Source organism: Papaver somniferum, chromosome 4 (assembly GCF_003573695.1).
Source record: "Papaver somniferum cultivar HN1 chromosome 4, ASM357369v1, whole genome shotgun sequence".
NCBI classification, from domain to species: Eukaryota; Viridiplantae; Streptophyta; class Magnoliopsida; order Ranunculales; family Papaveraceae; genus Papaver; species Papaver somniferum.
Window position 1 is genome coordinate 109,283,072 of NC_039361.1, and position 19,470 is coordinate 109,302,541.

Here is a 19,470-nt window from a genome sequence, read left to right on the forward strand (position 1 = left end):
GAGAAGATTTTTATGAGGGGAGGATGATGATAATAACAAGATGAGTTGGGTTTCATGGGAGAAAATTTGCAAAGCTAGGAAGAATGGAGGTTTAGGTATAAGAAGCCTACGACATATCAACATATATTTTCTGGCTAAGTGGCACGGGAGATACTGTGTGCAGAAAACAATGTTTTGGATAAAAATTGTTTGTGAGAAAACAAACTCAGAGGAGTTTTGCTTGGTTCCACTTCAGACTAAAAAAGTAAGGGGAAGAAGTATGTGGTACGACATTCTTAAAGCTAACAGGGATTTCTATGAAGTTGCTATTATCAACCTGAATAATGGAAGGAGTGTTAGGTTTTGGCATGACTGGAGGATACAAAAAGAGTCATTGAAAGATAAATATCCGAGATTGTTTAAAGTTAGCAGGTAGAAGTTGGATACGGTGGCTGAGATGAAAGGAACTTCTTGGAAATTTATTTTCTCTAGAGAATTGGATCCAGCGGAGCGTATCAATCCGTTAGAAATTAACATGACTTAAGAAACGTTTCGCTGGTAATATGAGAGAAAGATTTGATTGAAGGTTCGTGCACGACTAAGGCTTTATACAACAAATTAACAGATGCATAAGATGACTGGGAGTTCGCCAATGTAGTAAAAAGCAAGTTCGTCCCACCTAAAGTTCTTTTTCTTATGTGGGCTGCTATGCACGATTCAGTTCCAACAAGGGTAATGCTTCAGAGAAGAAGTGTGGCAGTGACTTCTAATATTTGCTTGTTATGCAACAGTCAGGTTGAATCGCAGGATCTTCTATTCTTACATTGTAGCTGAGCAGATTACTTTTGGGTTACGTTCATTAACTCTTTAAGAGTTAGGTGGGTTTCTAATGAATTTTTAGAGCGAAATTTGCAGTGCTGGAGATTATTCAGAGTTTTAGAGAAAGTGAAACTGGTCTGGCACCTTGTGCCTTTTGCAATATGCTGGGAGTTGTGGCTTGAAAGAAATAGAAGAGTTCATGGTGGGTGGCCAAAAACTAAAGAAGATATAATGTGTGCTATAAACTTGATATTTGTTTGTGGAGCTTGTCTTCTGAAGTTTTCAGAGGGTACTCTATGAACCAAATCTAGTTTTAATGGGAGGAAATAATGGATATGAGATAGGTTTGTTTTTTTAACTTCAGTTGATTAAGGAGTTCTGCTACTCCTTTTGTAAATAACTTGTACAAATTTTTCTCTTTAATATATCTTTTCATTCTCAAAAAAAGTCCAAAATTCCACTGTTATTTTACATTTAAAAGGTTTTGTTTATCATTTTTTGTGGGCCTCAAGAACCCAATCAACTCTATTTCAATATTGTGAGAGTGAAATCCATTTAGTTGCCATATGCCCTCCGGTGGAAGATCAGTCGAAGGTGAGGAATTATAAGAAGTCGAAAAATGCCTTATATCTTGGAGTTTATCGTAGTTAAATTTCTCGAACATAACCGGTTTGGGTGTCTCTGCGCCTTCATCCAATCCAAAATGCAATGGATTTCTCCAACTGTCTACGGCTTAGGTGCCACAAAAGGCAGGTGAGTCGAAATGGTAGGTCGTCGGAAGATATACCCGTTCGAAACCTAAAAATCATGAGGTGATGGTAGGAGTGTGCAACGGACGGACGGGCGGTTGCGGATTAGGAGTCACCCGCGTTCAAACTATCAAAGTTACGGTTTTAGATAATCCAACCGTGTACGACCCATCATCCGCGGATTTGACACCCGCGGATCAACGGATGATGCAGGCCGGATGCGAATAAACCGCGAATTTAGCCAAAGTTACCACTTGTACTTCACTGTTTACTTCTTGTTCAGAAGGAGCAATAGCCGAAGAAAACAGTTATTGGTGTCCTTCCATAAATCCAAACTTTCTAGGTTGTGCGGAAAACGGTTTCGGGATCAGAGATTGGCTTGAACATAAAGGTCATCAATATATTGTCACTGATGACAAAGAAGGCCCAAACTCTGGTCAGTATTTTCATGCAACCTGTTTCTGTATTATATTTGGTTTACTTGGGACTTGGCTTAATTTGGTGTTTCAACACATTTAAAATTTACAGCTAACAGGAGTAAGCTCAAAACATTCGTATTAGTACTAAATGTATCAATTTGTGGAAGAATTTCACCCACTGAGAAACACGATACGTTAAAGGGGAATAGTTTTCTAGAATCTAAATTTTTCCATCAATGTGGTGATTTTTTTTTTTTTTTTGATATTGTTGGTTTTGACAATATTCGTATTAATACCACCATTCTATTGTAATTGATGCAGAACTTGATACTTCTATTAATCTTCTACGGTGCGGTTAAATCCGCGGATTTCAAAGTCCAACCGCAACCAAACCGCTAAAATGTGCGGATTTGAGAATCCCATCCGTGTCCGGCCCATAGATCTTGCGGATTGGATTTCACCTGCAATTTTGCTGATGGATACGGGTGAAATCCGCGGTTCCAGATTTTTTGCTCACCCCTGGGTGGTGGTAATATTTGGGAAACCACCAAACATCATGTGGGTGTCACGAAAGTACAACATTTACCACTTCCCCTCTTTAACAATCTTATTATAAGGGAGGCATGTTTTATTAGAGGGGCGGCATTCTAATAGGACAAAAAGGGTCATTACATGATCATTCAAGGTGTCCCTTATCAAAAAATTGGAAATGACAAATTAACCCTCATTATTGATAACCTAGTTTAGTGATCATAATCAAGTTTAGTGTTCATGATTAATTTCACTTATATTAACTCAAAATCAAAACAAAATCAGATTTTTAGAGTTAAAAAGGAAAAAGTTTAGAGGAGAAGAAAAAGAAAAACTTTTGTGATATTTGTGAAACCCTAGATTTTGATTCACTCAACCAAAATGAGTGATTCCAGTGACCCGGTATACTTCTAAATTAGTTCCCATTAGCTTTTTCTCGCTCAAAATTATCTAAAGTACGTAACAAAATCAAAACTTTTAAATTTTCAGAAGAACTTACGGTTGCGATTTTGCTCGTGACCAACCGTAACTCTTAGTTACGGTTCGTAAGTTATCGAATACCAACCGTAACTGGTTAAATTTTGGGAAGATCCAATTGTAAAACCAGTTACGGTTGGTAATTAAATTTGGACAACAAACCGTAACTAAATTATGGTTGGTAACTAATGAATCGAGACCAACCGTAACTACCCTACAGTTGGTGTGACAGCTTAACTTTTGAACCGTAAATCATTATTTGATAAATTCTTAAGACACATGATTATTTACGGTTGGTATGGTTGTTTGAGTAACAAACCGTAACTCAATTACGATTGATAAATATGATGCAAATACAAACCGTAACTGAACATATTTCTCAAAACTAAGAACTTACAGTTGGTATTTGAGTTAAAACCAACCATAACATCAACCCAATCTACAGCTACGGTTCGTATTTGAGTTATTACCAACCGTAACTCACATGCAACCAGAAATTTCAATTTCAATTTTCATACAAAACCCTAATTTTTGATACAAAATTAACTTAAATCCAACACGATAAACTAAATCCTAAGTGGGCTTTTCCAAATATTTTTCGAATCGTCGATTAATCGAAGACGATGAAATTTTCAGTTTTAATGGAGGTTACGGTTGATGGAGGAGAAGAGAAGATGAAGAAGATGATGAAAAAAACTGATTTGATTTTTTTTGATTCATTAGGTTTAAAAAAAATTGATTTGATTTTGGTTGATTTAAGATGAAAAGGACAATCTAATCAATTTACATCCCTTTAAGACATCCCTTAACCAACTAAAGTGACATTTCTATCACAATGCCGATCCTCTAATAAATCATGCCGCCCCTATAATAAGCCTGTTCTTTAAACAGTGGACCAGTGGAGTAGCTTCTTCCAGTGGGCTCACCTAACTTTAGAACTTGTGGCATAGAGTCATTAATTACTGGGAAATCCACATCCGGGCAATTTTAGCTTCATACGGTTGCATTTTTATGGATTTATTTGGGTGTTCATGGTTTTGGCACCAAAATACTAGCTTTCATTACCACTCTCTATCAACTCTGCACATGGAACAAAAAGTAATGCAAATAAAGCTTACCTCATTTGGTGTTCATGCACATAATTCAAATGAGAGCAACTGGAAACATTTTCTATAACACACCAAAACTTAATTATACAATTTGGAACTACAATAAAGTTGTAGATAGATAAAATAAAGTTGTAGGTATTCTTATCATGTTTAACCAAACCAAAAAAAATAAAGTAATGCGGTAGGTATTCTTATCATGTTTAATTGAGACAAAAAATGAAGTAATGTGACTAATATTCACCTCATTTGGTATTGCTGAGACTTTTAAAAAGATATTATTTTATGTAAATAACAGTTGAAAGGTAACCTATATTCTAAAAAGTAATGGAATTTTCTAAAAGTGTTTGCTAAATTTTGGATTAAAATAGCATCGTCGTAGCAGATAAGGGGACTTTACAAAAAGATCATACCGATTAATTCAATAGATAGGTCAGATTGTTACAACACATTAACAAAAAGACTATACTCTTATATGTTTCATTCAATTCGGGAAAACGTTATCTATTACCTAAATACCTTTTGACACTAACGATGAATTTGCAGACAAAAGTAAATTTGCCTTTCTACGTCGGTTTTTCAAGCCACTAATAGATGATTGCTGGCATTCAGCTAAATTCCAAAGGGAAAGTGGTGAACCTATTGTGGTAAATGTTTTTTAACGATTCTAAATGGGTTGGAATTACGCTAAACACTAAAAGGTAAGGGGTAATTTTTTGGGGGTGAATGTCATTTGACACCTGAACTTGGATGGTATACGCCATTTTCTATCAAGATATAAAGCTCGAATTCATTAAAAATATACCCCATGATATCTATGTAAATTATTTTGTTTGGGACAATAAGATAATTTGGTGATGTACTTAAATCTTTAATTAGTAGGACCAGTAGTGAATAAGCCAATAACTCTAAAATTAACAGCGATATGATCATTTTGTAAATAGCGTATAACAACATGGTCATTTTGTAAACCGCTCTGTAATAATGGTTTTTGATAATTCCAAAAATTTGGTTCTAACATTTAATTTTGTTGTTATTAGTATACAAAATTGAAGCATCACTATCATTATTATTATTGCATTTTTATTTATTTTTTGCTATAATGTTATTAAATTTATAAAATTTTGGAAACCAATATATTTTATTAAACAAAGATTATATTTTTTTGAGAAAATGAGTTAAACAAATATTAAATTAAGGAGAATAACATGATAATATAAATATAAAAAAATATTGGTTGGAGAAAATTTCAAAAGAAATAAATAAAAAAAATCTTGTAGGTTATAAAAAGAGATCCAGGTAATAAATACCAGTGAAAGCATTTGATTTGGAGCTGGCTACTAAAAACTCATTTCTACCTTCTTTTAAAAGTTAGGTGAAAATCAAATTATTTTTCTACCAAACATGCATGTAAAAGAATATTAGCTCAAATAGATGTTTGAACGGAAAGTATAGATATACTTCGAAGTGCAGCACCGTGTGTATCACTGCTGATGTTTGAAGTGCTTTTACAAGAAAAGTATCCATCCCAAACTGAGTTATTATACGGCTTATTTGAGGAACCAAGTTCAATTAGTAGATAAAAAAGCATTGATTGTAAAAGAATTTCAGGAAAAATAGATAATAAAAAATTTACAAATAGGAAAAGAAATCAAGGTAGTACATGGAGCTTTTGATTTTAGAGCCTTTAAAAGCTCATTTTCCCTAGCTTTTAAAGGTTAGGTGAAAATCAAAATATCTTTCTATCAAATACATGTAAAAATGTATTACTAAAATAGATGTTTACAGTGCTTTTGCAAAAAGAAAAGAATCAATCCCAAATTGGGCTATTAGTTTGTCCAGCTTATTGATTTTTTTCTTTAATGACAAAATTGTATTGATAGAGACCAAGAAATACAACCTAGATCTCCATTTACTGAAAGAGATCAAAAAAATGGAACTAAACTAGTGTTCCACCCAAAAACACGAAAGAAAAGAGAAAAAAACATGGAAATTAATGAGGATCAAAAAATTTATGACTCCAGTTAACAATCCCATCATTAATTGCAACACCCTGCATAGACGGATGAACGGAAGCCCAGTGAATAGTCTGAATTTTTATCTCGGTAATGATAGCTTCGCTTCGTTTTTGAATCCCTTCAAAAGTACGAGCATTACACTTCTTCCATAAACTCCAAGTGATGCTAGCAGGTAATCTATCCCAAAGTTCCTTAGCTTGAGAAGAGAGATGACAGCTCTTCCAATTTTTCAAAACCTCTAACACAGTCGGCTGCAGAGACCCCGTAAAATTAGCGCTGGGAAGAAAGTAATGCCAAACCTCAACTGCAAAAGGACAAGTCAAGAGCAAATGATTCGCATCTTCCACAAAAAGATCACAAAGCTTGCAAATATTTGGTTGTGGGTTGCCGGAACTAGTAGTCAGAGCACTACCCCTCTTCTGCAAGTTATCTAAAGTAGGGAGACGACCTAGAGCGGCCTGCCATAAAAAGAACCCCACCTTATGAGGCCATTTAGTAGACCAAATTTTCTCTTTTGGGAAGGAAACCACATCTGTATCACCAACTTCAAGCTCATAAGCAGATGCCACAGTGAATATTCCTGACTTATGATTCTTCCAAATCATCACATCCTCTTCCAATTCATCTATAGAAGAATTCTGAAGAACTAGTAATAGAGAAGAAAGTTCTTCAATTTCAAATCATCACATCCCCATTTGTCCAGCTTATTGATGAGAGGAACAACTATGTGAACTGCTTTTTTCCTTAATATCTAACTAGCAAAGACGCACGCGCGATGAGAGTGCCATTCCGTTCTATGACCCCCAAACTTATCGTTTATTGATTAACTTTTTTATAAGTTGGAGGACTCCAACAATTACCCTTACCCTCACAACAGCTATCCAAATAACTCCAAATTAAGATCACCAACACCCCTGGGATTACTGCAAAGTCATGTCAAGAGGGTGCTTGGTTTTACATCATATCCCCTTAATTGTTTAATTTAATTAATACAATGTAAATACATTAATTGCTTTTGTAGTACCTCATGAAGCATCATGCCTCAAGTGTTCATCCCTCTGACCACGACAAACATCCAACCACTAAGGTTGATGCTCCCTCCACACTTGGCATGAGATATCATCAAATATCTTCCATAAATGGGTAAAATATATAAAGTTACTCTTTTCCTGAAGATGATCCTTTCACTTCAGCTTTGCATAACCACCATCACGTATTGCAGCAGCAGTATCAAGCACAGCCTTCGCCAAATCCTAGAATTTTTGTTTCTCTCTGAGTAATACTCCAACAGTCTTATTGTTAGGACCCGAAACCATAGAAATCAGCTACAAACGTAACAACATAAGTAAATTAAAATCTGTCATAAAAGTTAAAAGAGAATATGAATAAAAATTGACTTCATGAAAACACCAAAAATTAGCTACAGAATTACATAATGGTATTATGTTGGGCATTTAGACAAATAACAACGAATAACAAACTACCAACTTTAATAAATTCTTAAGGCGTTTCTGCTACTATTGAAATGTAAAGTAAAATTATGAAAGTGAAATTAGAAGAATCAACATGGGAAGAAACTAAGGATCAAGTAGCATATGCCCCGGCCGCTCAAATTTTGCTACTTCAGGTGCAGATTGTGACATTGTGTGACTATAAAGACTATGATTAAATAACACCACCAAGTTCTTTTATGTACATCCAGAAATCATTAAATAAGATTTTCGTGGTACTGTCCTCCATGAATTTCAACTCAAGTACTCACTCTACTTAAAAGAAGTACAAAAAAATATTTAAGGTCTAAATATGAAGGTTATTTGAGTTAAATAGGTACCCAGGTAGTACACTGGGGTGTGGACATTTATGTTGGAACAAAAATATGAAGGTTTTTAATCTATTTGCTAACACATCAAAGATCGAGTTCGGTCCAAACTCCAAAGTGATGCATTTTATATGGGATTAAAAAGAAGCACATAGATAGGCAATCATACAAAAGATGAGACTGAAATTTGGAAGGAAGAGAGTGCTTACCCGTTTCTCGGGCGAACAGTCCAACTCCTACAGTTCATCTGTTCAGCAATTAGGCTCCTTAAATCAATGGCCCTACCCAGTACCTATACGACAGAAGTTTGTCAGGCCACAAATCACTGATAGCAAATTCCTTAATTAGTTAAGCATATACCAATACTTAAAAATTGGTATTTCTAGTACATGGCTTAACCGGGATCGATGATTATACTATCTCATCACATACTACTTGTTCCCGTTTCATGGTCTTGTGATCGAACTTGAGTGAGGGTAGTAAGTTGTTTGCTTCTTTCGGCTATGTGCTCATCTTTGTTTTCACATCTAATTCTTGTTTTTCTTCTCTCATTAGCATTACGCCATTGTTGATGTTTCATTTAAGGTCATTGAATCTCATTTTGCTTTGTATAAAAAATGGCGCCATTGTAAGCGAGCATCTCTTTGTTGAGAATTCTCTTGACTGGCATTGCCATTCATTTTCTTTCTCAGCCTCCGCTAGCTCTTGAAATCGAGCAAGCTCAATAATTCTTGGACTTCGACTTGGCTTCAATTGTCATCTGTAAATCAAAGGGAAAACGAATCAAAATATTTTTTACGAAATTGATCAGAGAGTTTCAGTTAAACCTTATGACAATATACTATATGTGGTGCCAAATTGAGAGAACACTTTGTTAACTTCTAAGGAATTTCTACAAACAGGTAGAAGCCAATTACTGAATTTGGCAAAAATCGAAATTGAAACTAATGAATTATCACAAATCATTTTGTTAAACTTCTAAGGAATCTCTACAAACAGGTAGAAACCCATTACTGAATTTAGCAGAAATCGACTTTTTTTTATGATAAAATAGAAATAGAAATTGAAACTATGCATTATCACAAATCATGTAAAGGGTGTTTAACACTTACCGGTGATCAACGGAATTCAACCATTGACGAAGAGGTCTTAAGTTGAACCATGAAAGTAAAGTAGATGAGTAATTCTATCAAAAAATCATGTCGTAAGGTTCGTATTCAATACAGATAACAAAACCAAATAGAGATGAACAACAAAAAATATAATTTTCCCTTAATTAAAATCGATAACTAACAAACCAAAGAAGCAGAATTACCCAAAACAAAACCCTAATTCAAATTTAGGTTTAGAATCAATCAAATTTCAAGCATTAGAATCGTATACAGAATTATGCTCCAAATTTCGGTGGGTGAGGTTAAGGATTTTCCTTGTCTGTGAGGAGAAGTTTGCCGATTTGATTGATATTGTTAGATTAGGAAGAGAAGAAGATGAGAGAGCAGAAGGAAAAAGAACGAAGAAAATGTCGTGAAGGTCCTTGGTGCTTCTGCTAAGCTAGGATTTTTAACCGGGGTATTCTGATAAGTTTAGGGTCCTTTTAATGGTGAAAAGAGACCCGGTCGAAAAGTCGACCTTTTGTTTATTATTTATAGTAAGATGAATTAGGTTGGGTCGCATCACAAAAATTTATACTCCAACACGACAAGAATTAAAATATGCGAGTGACTTGATCAAGGCATGTGCAAAATATAATAGCCCTCGGCTACGCGCATCCAAAAGTGATATTATAGCTCTTAAGAGCAGTTGCAATGGAACACTCAAACAGCGAAGTTGAGCATTTTAGGTCTCCACTATGGAATGACCAAATGGGCAGATAGGATGAGTAAATGCTCAGTTTTTGTTTTTCCCGGTCATCCCATAACCACTCAGGCTCAGCAGTATCTTGGCCGTAGATGTGTCTCTCCCACTTTTTGGACAACTCATGAAGTTCCTTATTGGGAGTAAAACTTTTTCAGTGATTCTCTTTTGAATTTAGTTCTCCGCTTCCTTTCGGAAACAAGGAAACTTCATGGATGTCACAAAAGTCAAGTCCTAATTCAATACGGTGCAGGCATCATTTGCCATTTCCCCTCTATATAAACACTTGAATTGTTGTTGTTTTCCACCACTTCCATTTCTTGCTCCAAGGCTCTCACTCTGTAGTGTTAAGTTTGTATCTCACATTTCTCTCCCTAAAACTCAAGAGCTGGTTGATAAGTTAGCTTCTGAAAGCCCTCATCTTGAACCGCTTCTACTACTAGGGTATAAAATTTCTCTCTGTTTTTTGTGTAATTTTTGTTGATATATTTGCATTTCTAGATGAAATTTATGTTTTCTGATCAGGTTGTTGTTATCTCGTTTTGGTTTATGATTTATTTTTAAATGATTGATGTTAAAGAATGCCTAGCTATAAACCAAGTAAATTAAACCCAAATCTGTACTGTATGTTTTGATCATGATGTGTACAATATGATACTTTGCTAGGTAATAGAATTCGAAATTAGTTGTTTAATTTCAAGTACTTCTATTTCATGCTTTATCTTCATCTCACTGTATTGTGTTAAGTATGAGTCTATACATCTATCTCTGAATTTTTTGTTATTGTTTTGATAGGTAGTTGTTTTTGTTATCTCATTTTGCCTGTGTCTTCTTATTTTCAGGAACTTGTAGAAGATATGGATAACAAGGTTCTTTTGATCTGTGTTGGAGTATGTTTTCTGGGGCTCATAGCTGGTACACTAGGTGTAGGTGACGAATCTGAGATGGCTAATGGATCGCATGCTGAAATTGTCCAGGTCAACATCAAGAAGACAAAGAACCAACATTTTGCTGTGATCGAAATCAATGATTCAAAAACTCTGTCTGAGGAAAGACGTTCCATATTCTAACTATTCCAAATCATCACCTCCCTCATCTTCATTACCTACTCCTTCTAACATATCTGAACCTCCACAGTCATCATACCCTCCTTCACTGGAAAATCTGTCACAACTCCCTCATGTACTCACCCACAAAAATTCATCAAAAACAACTAAAGAAACCAACTGCACAATCATCGGCGATGAAGCTGAATGCGTTACAGAAACGACAACCACCACGGTGAACAAAACCACATCTGCTTCATGGTCAAAGAACGTTCCAAATGTTGCCGGAGGCAACGACATGGGTTCCCATGTTTTACTCGTAGTGTTGTTCCCATTTTTTATCTTTGTCAACTGAAGTTATGGTATTTTAGGGATGAAAACCTAGACTTGATTATAATAATTCGTAGCTAGTCATATTAATTGGTTTGTAATTCTACTATGTCAGTATTATCCGATCCCTGGTCTTAAATTATGTTGTGCTTCTAAATAGCATCAGAATTGAGCCACTTCTATGTTGAATTCTTGGCGACAGATGTTATGAGGAGAATCACGTATGTAATCGCTGTGTGGGAATACCTAGTAATTAATAGTGAATGCTTGAAAAGATAGGTCGGTTGTACCTAGATATTTCTGCCTCGTAATATTTCTTGGATGTATAGTTATATGGAATTGGTGGGAGATGTATAGGTTCAGATTGTTTCTATGACTAGCTTTAATTCTTGTAAGGTCGCGCATCATGCAAGGGTAACCATTGGCCCTCTGTAATTTCCTGTAAATTTCTCCAACTGATTAGCATACCCACGACATCTCTTGTAGTATCAAAAACCCCAAATAAATTCATCCAAAACCTGGAAATATGCTGCCGAGAGTTTAGTCAATGATTGAACTGCTCGACCAAAAGAGTACGGTCAAATAAGTGTTGGTGGCCTGCGATTCCAGAACTTGGAATTGGGTGAATTTGAACTTGTGAGGAGGAGTTCCAACACAAGTGTTGCGAAGTGGCTTCCCTTTCGGTATCCCACTTGAAGAAGAGGCGGTGGTCACTGCGAGCAAGACGAAATATTTGTTCTTTTTGCCAAGAAACCGTGAATTTGTTTAGGGAATGTGTCATCTCGAATTTCACGATTAGGTTCTTTGGTACAACACTATATGATTCATTACCCTAAGCCAGACATATGGGATCTTATTTGATTAAGTTAGTGAGCTGTATCGTGTACATATAGTTGCCAAATATGAACACAGGTTCAAACTATAAGCTTAAAGTGAACCTCCAATATTAGATAAAAATCTTAAAGGGTTGGGTGTTACTTACATTTATCATTGATCATGAACACATCCAAGCTGGTCGCATCATTCGCTCCATGAAATCTATTTCATTCCACTTTCGTGAAATTCGAACGCGTGTCACCCGGGGTTTGCCTTACTCAGCTTGGTATGTATAATTGGAAGGTCTGCAGGTGGTTTGCACGAGATGTTTGGAAATTGCTGTGAATCTGGGAATCCATTTGAAGAGCCTACATGAGTAATGGGATGCATATTAGTACAATAGCCAACAGGTGACAACAATAAAATTCAAAGATTGCTTCAAAAAAAAAAAAGAAAATTCAAAGATTAGCAGCAAACAATCGGCAGATGAATGATTTAATTGTAGCATCAAACAATGATAACATTCAAGTCTATATTACATTATAAGATTATATTCATTGTGCTTATTCAGGGAAAGAGATACAATCTACTTTAGTACCAAGAATATTTCGCCCATACATAGTTATGGTCTATGTTTCCCATTTAGCCTCTGTAATAGTGACCAAATGCAATACCATGTTGTGTTAGGCGCGAGGCAAGGCGAGGCGCCAAGCCCATCGTCTAAGGCGAGCCTAGGCGCGCATGAATTTTTTTAGAAAATCTACTTTTGTACACATTTACGCACCTAGAGTGTTTTATTGCCTAGGCGCTCCTTGGGCGACTTGTGCGCCTAGGGCGCCGCCTTTCATGACATAGATACAGTATAGATCAAATCATATTCATCAATGCTCACATAACAAAATCATTGATTCACTTCACGGACTATAAGATTTAACATCAAACTTGAGGATCCCAAAATCTAAACATAGCACATGAAAAACAATAAATCAATTTGGCAAGTAGTGTATGGTTTGATTTGTTGACACCAGATTCGTTTCATTGGTGATGCAGCCACGTCATAAGCTATTTACATGTCATCGCTTAATTAGTGCCATGTCATCCAACAAAACTGTTCCCGACAGACATGATATGTCGGCCGTGCCATAATGTTCAGTTGTCTTAATTGAGCCCACCGGCTTTCTCTAATTTGCTTAACCGGCTGGCTCTTTTTTTTTCGAGAAAGAAGATATATTGAAAAGGAAAAATAATTACATATATACAAAGTGTGAGGCCAAACGAGAAAGCAAACTAGAAATTACAGTCATTATATGTTCCCAGTTTTGTATAATCTGATTGACAGTGTAGCCTTGAAAGATATCGGTAGACTAGCTTCATAAGTAAATATCCAACTTCACCTCATAAATAAGCTCATCTTTGGATTTTGGTCTACCTCCATGCACCCGTCTATTCCGTTCTAACCAAGCTTCCCAACAAATTGCGTATGGAGTTATATTCCAAACAGTTTTCTTCCTTTCCGTCAAACCCTGAAGTTTCCAACACTACAGTGGTGTCTTGATATCCCCTGGCATAACCCAAGTAACTCGCAAAGAAGAAATAAAGTAAAACCACAGATCTTGAATCCAGCTGAAGTTAAGAAGAAGATGATCCATTGATTCTTCAATATCACAATAAAGACAAGAATTTGAAGAGATTGTCACACTTCTATGTTGAAGCATATCCCTGGTTGGAATTGAATCATAAAAAACTGCCCAAACTATGAATCTAACTTTTGGAGGAGCGAGATTGTTTTCCACAGCCCTGTGACTGAACCAATCTGCATCTATTGAAGAGAGTTTCCGATAAATAGCCTTCGATGTACCATCTCCTTCAATAACGTCCTCGTCAACAGGGTTTAAATCCACACTACTTATCTCAAACTGCAACTCTAAGAGATCTATCCTCTCTGCAGGGTTCAATTCTCTAGAAAATAACAGATGCCGGCATGGGTTCAAAATATTTACTATTACCATCTTCTTCTGAGTGCTTATCTTAAAGAGCCTAGGATATTTACTTTTAAGAGAGTAGCTTCCAACCCACCAGTCCTCCCAAAACCGTATGCTTCTACCATTGTTAACCTTCAAAGTAACTGAATCAAAGAAATCTTATTTGCTTTCAGAATTTCGAACCACAAACTTCTGCCCACTGCCTCATCAACCTGCAAGGGAACCAAACAGTCCAAGTCTGCTCTAGTCTTTTCGCAAATAATCTTCCGCCACCATGATGTTTTCTCCTTGCAAAACCTATAGAACCATTTAGCCAGCAACGACCTGTTCACCAACCTGATGTTCCTAATGCCTAAGCCACCTTTACTTTTTGGTTTGCAAACCTTCTCCTATGAAACCCAACTCATTTTCCTATTATTTTCATATTCTCCCCATAAAAATTTCCTTAAGATTGTGTTGATTCGCTTATCCACAGACACATGCAAGTAGTAGATAGATAAGAAATACACTACAATGGTCTCCAAAGAGCTCTTAATCAGCGTAACTCTTCCCGCCTTATTGAGAAATTTTCTCTTCCAAGGAGCAAGTTTCTTCTCCAACCTTTGTATAATCACCTCCCAAATGTTCACATTTCTCTTTGAAGCTCCAATTGGCATTCTTAGGTAAGTAATAAGAAGCGAATCCACCTTACAACCAAGTTCCAAAGCCAAATCATTAACCACCCCATCAGCACCTATACTCGTCATCGCGCTTTTCTCCAAGTTCAGTTTTAAACCAGTTAGGATTTCAAAAAGTAACAGAATAATGAGCATTCTTCTTACCTCCACCTTAGAAGCCTCAAGAAAAATAATGGTTTCTTCGGCGAATTGTAAATGTGACACCTTAGTTCCACCATTCACCACCTGAAAACCATTTAATCTCCCTGTTGCAACTGCATCATTAATGAGAATAGAAAGCACCTCCACCACTAGAAGAAACAAGAAAGGCGACAAAGGGTCACCTTGCCTTATATCTTTTGAAGGCTTAATTATAGAAGTATCCTCACCATTTACCAATATAGAAAATTGTCCCTCTGTTACACACCAATGAATCCAATATATCCACTTTTTGCCAAAACCATTTTTCCGCAGAACGGAGAACAAAGACATCCAATTGACATTATCAAAAGCTTTCTCCATATCAATCTTGCATAATATACCCGGCTTCTTTTGTCTTAGCCTGCTGTCGATGCACTCATTATCTATTAGAATTCCATCTAAAATCTGCTTGTCCTTTATAAAGTCTCCTTGAGCATTAGAGATTAGGCTTGGCATGACAACCTTTCAGCAAGTAACTTAGAGATAATTTTATAGAAACTACTTATCAGACTCAACGGCCTGAAATCTCTTGGTGTTACTGAATCCTCCTTCTTCGGAATTAGCTTCAAGAAAGACATGTTCAACCTCCAGTCCAACTTCCCTCTACAAAAGAATTCATTGACAGCTGCCATAATATCCGTTTTTAAAGTACCCCAGCAAGTCTTGTAAAACTCCAAGTTATACCCATCCGGTCCCGGTGCTTTGTTTGCTCCACACTTCTTTATAGATTGCATAACTTCCTCCTCCTCAAAGCCCCTCTCCAGCCAATTCTTTTGAGTATCATCAATACGTTTGAAATCCATATTTGTAAAAGAAGGCTCCACTGAACTAGTCGCAGTAAACAAGTTGGAGTAATAATATTGAATTTCCGCCTTTATTGCATCTTGGTTAAAAACATCCACCCCTCCTATTTCTAGTTTGGTGATCAAACTCCTTTAAACCGGTTGGCTTTTGACCGGGTGCAATGGCAAACGAGTGCGCTATTATGGAAAATCACTGAGCGGAAGAATTTCTAGCGAACGTTCTTGACAATATCGCCAGCGGTAAAGTCTTTGTCGCTAGCGCTGTCATGAATACTGCTCGATATTGACTATAGTGCCAACGGCTAGTTCTTTATTGTTATATATAAGTAATTTTCAAACTCGCAACTTACCCCAAAAATTTTGTGTGAATTTTTTTCTCTATTTCTCTCTTTCTCAATCTAATTCATTTTCGAATTTTCACAAATGGCACAATTTCAAATCCAACTTGATTCGGCAACACAACTTGATTTTTCTGGAGTAGTGAAGGTGCCGTTGAGAAGATATGTGTTAGTTATAAAGAAATAGGTAAAAAACAAAGAAGTCTTCAAGTTTTGGATATTAACCAAGTCAAAACCGCAGCTAAGAAAAGGCAAAGAAATTTCAAGGAAAGGAAAATCAAGGAAAAACAAATTTGAATCCAAAGAAGAAGATAAACAAAAGAAACTCCGTTCATGAGCGCATGCGCATTGATTGGAATTTTTGTGAAATGAAGAAGATTAGCAAGATGAAGAACATTGTCCCAAATTTTTATTTTTAAAGTCTATATTTCAAATTATTATTGTCTAGTTTTATGTCTTGTAAAATGACTATTAATGATTATATCGAAGTATAATGAATTTGAAAATTTGACGAGTATCGTTGAAAATTAAGCTTAATTTTATTCTTAATCCAATCTTACATTTGAATTAGAGATACATTAAATATTTTAAACAAATATTAAAACTTAATACTTAGGCAATTAAGAAATTAAAATATAAATATTGGACAATTTTGGGAAAATATCTTAAAATCTCGAAACAACTTCCAAATTGGAAGTCTTTTTCGTAGATGTGACGATATTATGCACGACACCTTTGTTGAAGTTCCATCATGGTTTCACCATCCCTCATGTTTGGACCTTCTCGCTGAAGTAAAACGACATACCTAGTAACTTCCTGATTGATTATAGTAAAGCGGTGACTCAACTCTGAAACATCACGATTATTTAAGTTCATTGTTTTTTCTTGAAATTTCCCAAAAATCCTTTGCCAAAATGTTTGGGGATGTAATGCATCTCCGAATAAAGTCTCAGTAAAAGAGATATAATTCCTGCAAATACATCCATCTTCCACAGTAGTGAATTTTGGTAATTGCCTCCTAGATTGACTTCTCCTAATTTTACTTTGCACATTGGCACGATTAACAACTCATTGATTTTCGGAAGCATGTTCGTTTGCTACGAACTCAGCCCATGTTTATATTATCAGCCATGCTCTCTGAGGAATTGGAAGAGTGGTGAAAAGAATTGGAGATTGAGAAATTCTAGAGAGATTTAGAAATTCTGGTGTGAGTTGAAATGAGTTTGAAATTAGGTATTTATAGAGGGGAAAAATGGTAGCCGTTGGATGAGGAACTGATAAGTGATGATCAGATCAGTGAACGATGTAATGACTAGCGTTGGCACTGGAATGACCAGCGAGCGATATTTTGACCATCTAGCGATGGTCACTCTATCGCTCGCTGGAAAGTCTGTCGTGTATGCCTAGATGTTATAATTGACATATAGGCATATACGTTTGGCACTTTGTCATACCCATATAATGGGTGCATATATGGCAAAATCTAGGCGTGTTTCCCAGCTATACACAGTTTCAGATAATGGAGAGGATGCGAGAGATTTCTCAGGAGAACCAAAGATTTGAACCAAGTCAGAACGAACCGGTGATGCGTTGTTTGAGATAACACTTCTGTCCATAGAGTCAGATTTGTACAAATACAGACTTATGAAGTCTTAAACGTGTTTGCCTGCTCTGATACCAACTGAAAAAGCATGGGTGTTACAACCACGCCCAATATTTCGTTCGACAATCTGTATGGACTAACTCCAATATAATTCCTAGAGAATAAACTAGCCAATCAGACTAAATCAAGGAAAGATATCCAAGAGTTATATCTTTGTTTCTCAATGTAATCAGCAAATCAAATAGATAGGAATCAGTGAGCATGATTGTTATGGGAAACAACTTGAACGGTACCAAAGACCAATGTTCAAGTGTCAATCAATTCCAATCAACAACCAAAGGTTGGATTTACCAATTGATTGAACTACACACATGTAGGATCAGAATCTCGCAGCAATAATATTTCAGCGAAATTCTCAACAACACATCACAACAGCGTCGCAGAACAATTTCAGAAATGATATAATAAATGACATCAGCTAAAATCATGAGAAAGATGTGATGATCCTGCGAGAATTAGAGAATTTGCGAGATTAACATTTGTAAGGTTGCGAGAATGTCGCAAGCCATATCCGAAAATAAAGGACAGATTAGCTGTCATCCACTATGTATTTCCCTATAAATAGTCGTTCAACTGAGAAGAAGGGAGAGAGATCTTTTTTGAGTAAGAAACAAGTAAATAGGAGAGAGAGAAAGTCTAGAGCAGAGGTCATTCTTGATTCCTTTATCTTTTCTTGTAAGAATATTCAAAGATTGATCAATAAAATTAAGAGTGTAAATCTAAAAATGAGTTGAGTAATAATGAAATCATATGAGGGGTGTAGTGTAGGATTTCCTGCAACTACATAATGGCGCTAGAAACAGGGAAACATATTGAAGATTATTCTAGAAAAAATTGAAGATTAATATTGAGATTTTTGAAGATTTACAGTGATTGATTAAGAATTTTACATAATTTCTTGCAATTTATTAACATTGAAGAAATGACTAGAAGAAGAAATACCTCCGAACAACCGACTACTGTTAGAAGAAGCAAGAGAATTGCTGGGAGAGAAAGAAGGGAAATGGGAGAATCTACTAGAATCAGAAGTAATAGAGAAAATCAAATTCAACCACCAATTCAACAAACACTAGTACAAGGGAGGAATACAGATTATGATAGGGTGAGTATACACACCTGGCAATCAAATTCGGCAGAAGAAATAGAAGAAGAGCAACAAAACAGAAACCATAGACAGGTAGAGAGAAATCAAGAAGCAGATGAAGGAATAATTCATGGAGATGAGGAAATTGGAGCGTTAGAAACGTTGAGACGAAGAATACATGAAGAAAGAAGAGCTAAGGCAGAAGAACGTGCAAATCTAACAAGGAAAAATCACGAATTGAGGATGGAAAATATAAGACTACAGAATAGAAGATCGAGAAGTATTACAAAATTATATTCAAGATCGACTAGAAGAGAAATGAGGAGAAACTCACCCACAATCAATGCTGGAAACAATATTCAAGAAGAAATATCAAATCCTAATGAAGAATATCGCGAAAATAGAGAAAGAGCTGATGATCGTTACGTTCCACAAAATGAAACTTTTGATGATGGGAAAACTGGTAGAAATCAAGAGAACGGACAATGTCAGGGACGAAATGACCAAGATGGCGAAGGAAATCGAGAGGAAGGAAGAATAATTTTACATGAAAGAGAAACTCAAAGAAATCAACAGACGATTGAAGAAGAAATTGAAAGACATTACGCTGAACAAGCACGTTTAATCGAACGTGAAAGATTGAGAGCGGAAATGGAAGAACAAGAGCTTCAGGAGACAATTCGTCAGAACAATCACGACAATCGAGAAATAAGGCGTACACAAAACCGGAATAACGGTAATATCAATGAAGAGTACGATAGAATAAAGAGGATGGTTGAA

General features: G+C 36.0%; 2 long non-coding RNA genes across 4 annotated transcripts; one reads left to right on the plus strand and one right to left on the minus strand.

Annotated features, from left to right (window-relative positions):
- Window positions 1-5,837: 5,837 nt before the first annotated feature.
- Window positions 5,838-9,522, minus strand: LOC113276304. 3 transcript variants are annotated; one of them, XR_003324278.1, is made up of 4 exons: window positions 9,233-9,522; window positions 9,030-9,103; window positions 8,127-8,677; window positions 5,838-7,423 (listed from the first exon to the last, which is right to left on the minus strand). It is a non-coding gene; the product is annotated as an uncharacterized LOC113276304 (long non-coding RNA). The 3 variants fall into 3 exon arrangements; XR_003324277.1 differs by having other exon boundaries at window positions 5,839-7,021; window positions 7,123-7,423; window positions 9,030-9,521; XR_003324276.1 differs by having other exon boundaries at window positions 9,030-9,520.
- A 572-nt stretch (window positions 9,523-10,094) lies between these two features.
- Window positions 10,095-11,444, plus strand: LOC113274179. Its single transcript, XR_003322847.1, has 2 exons — window positions 10,095-10,215; window positions 10,614-11,444. It is a non-coding gene; the product is annotated as an uncharacterized LOC113274179 (long non-coding RNA).
- Window positions 11,445-19,470: the final 8,026 nt, after the last annotated feature.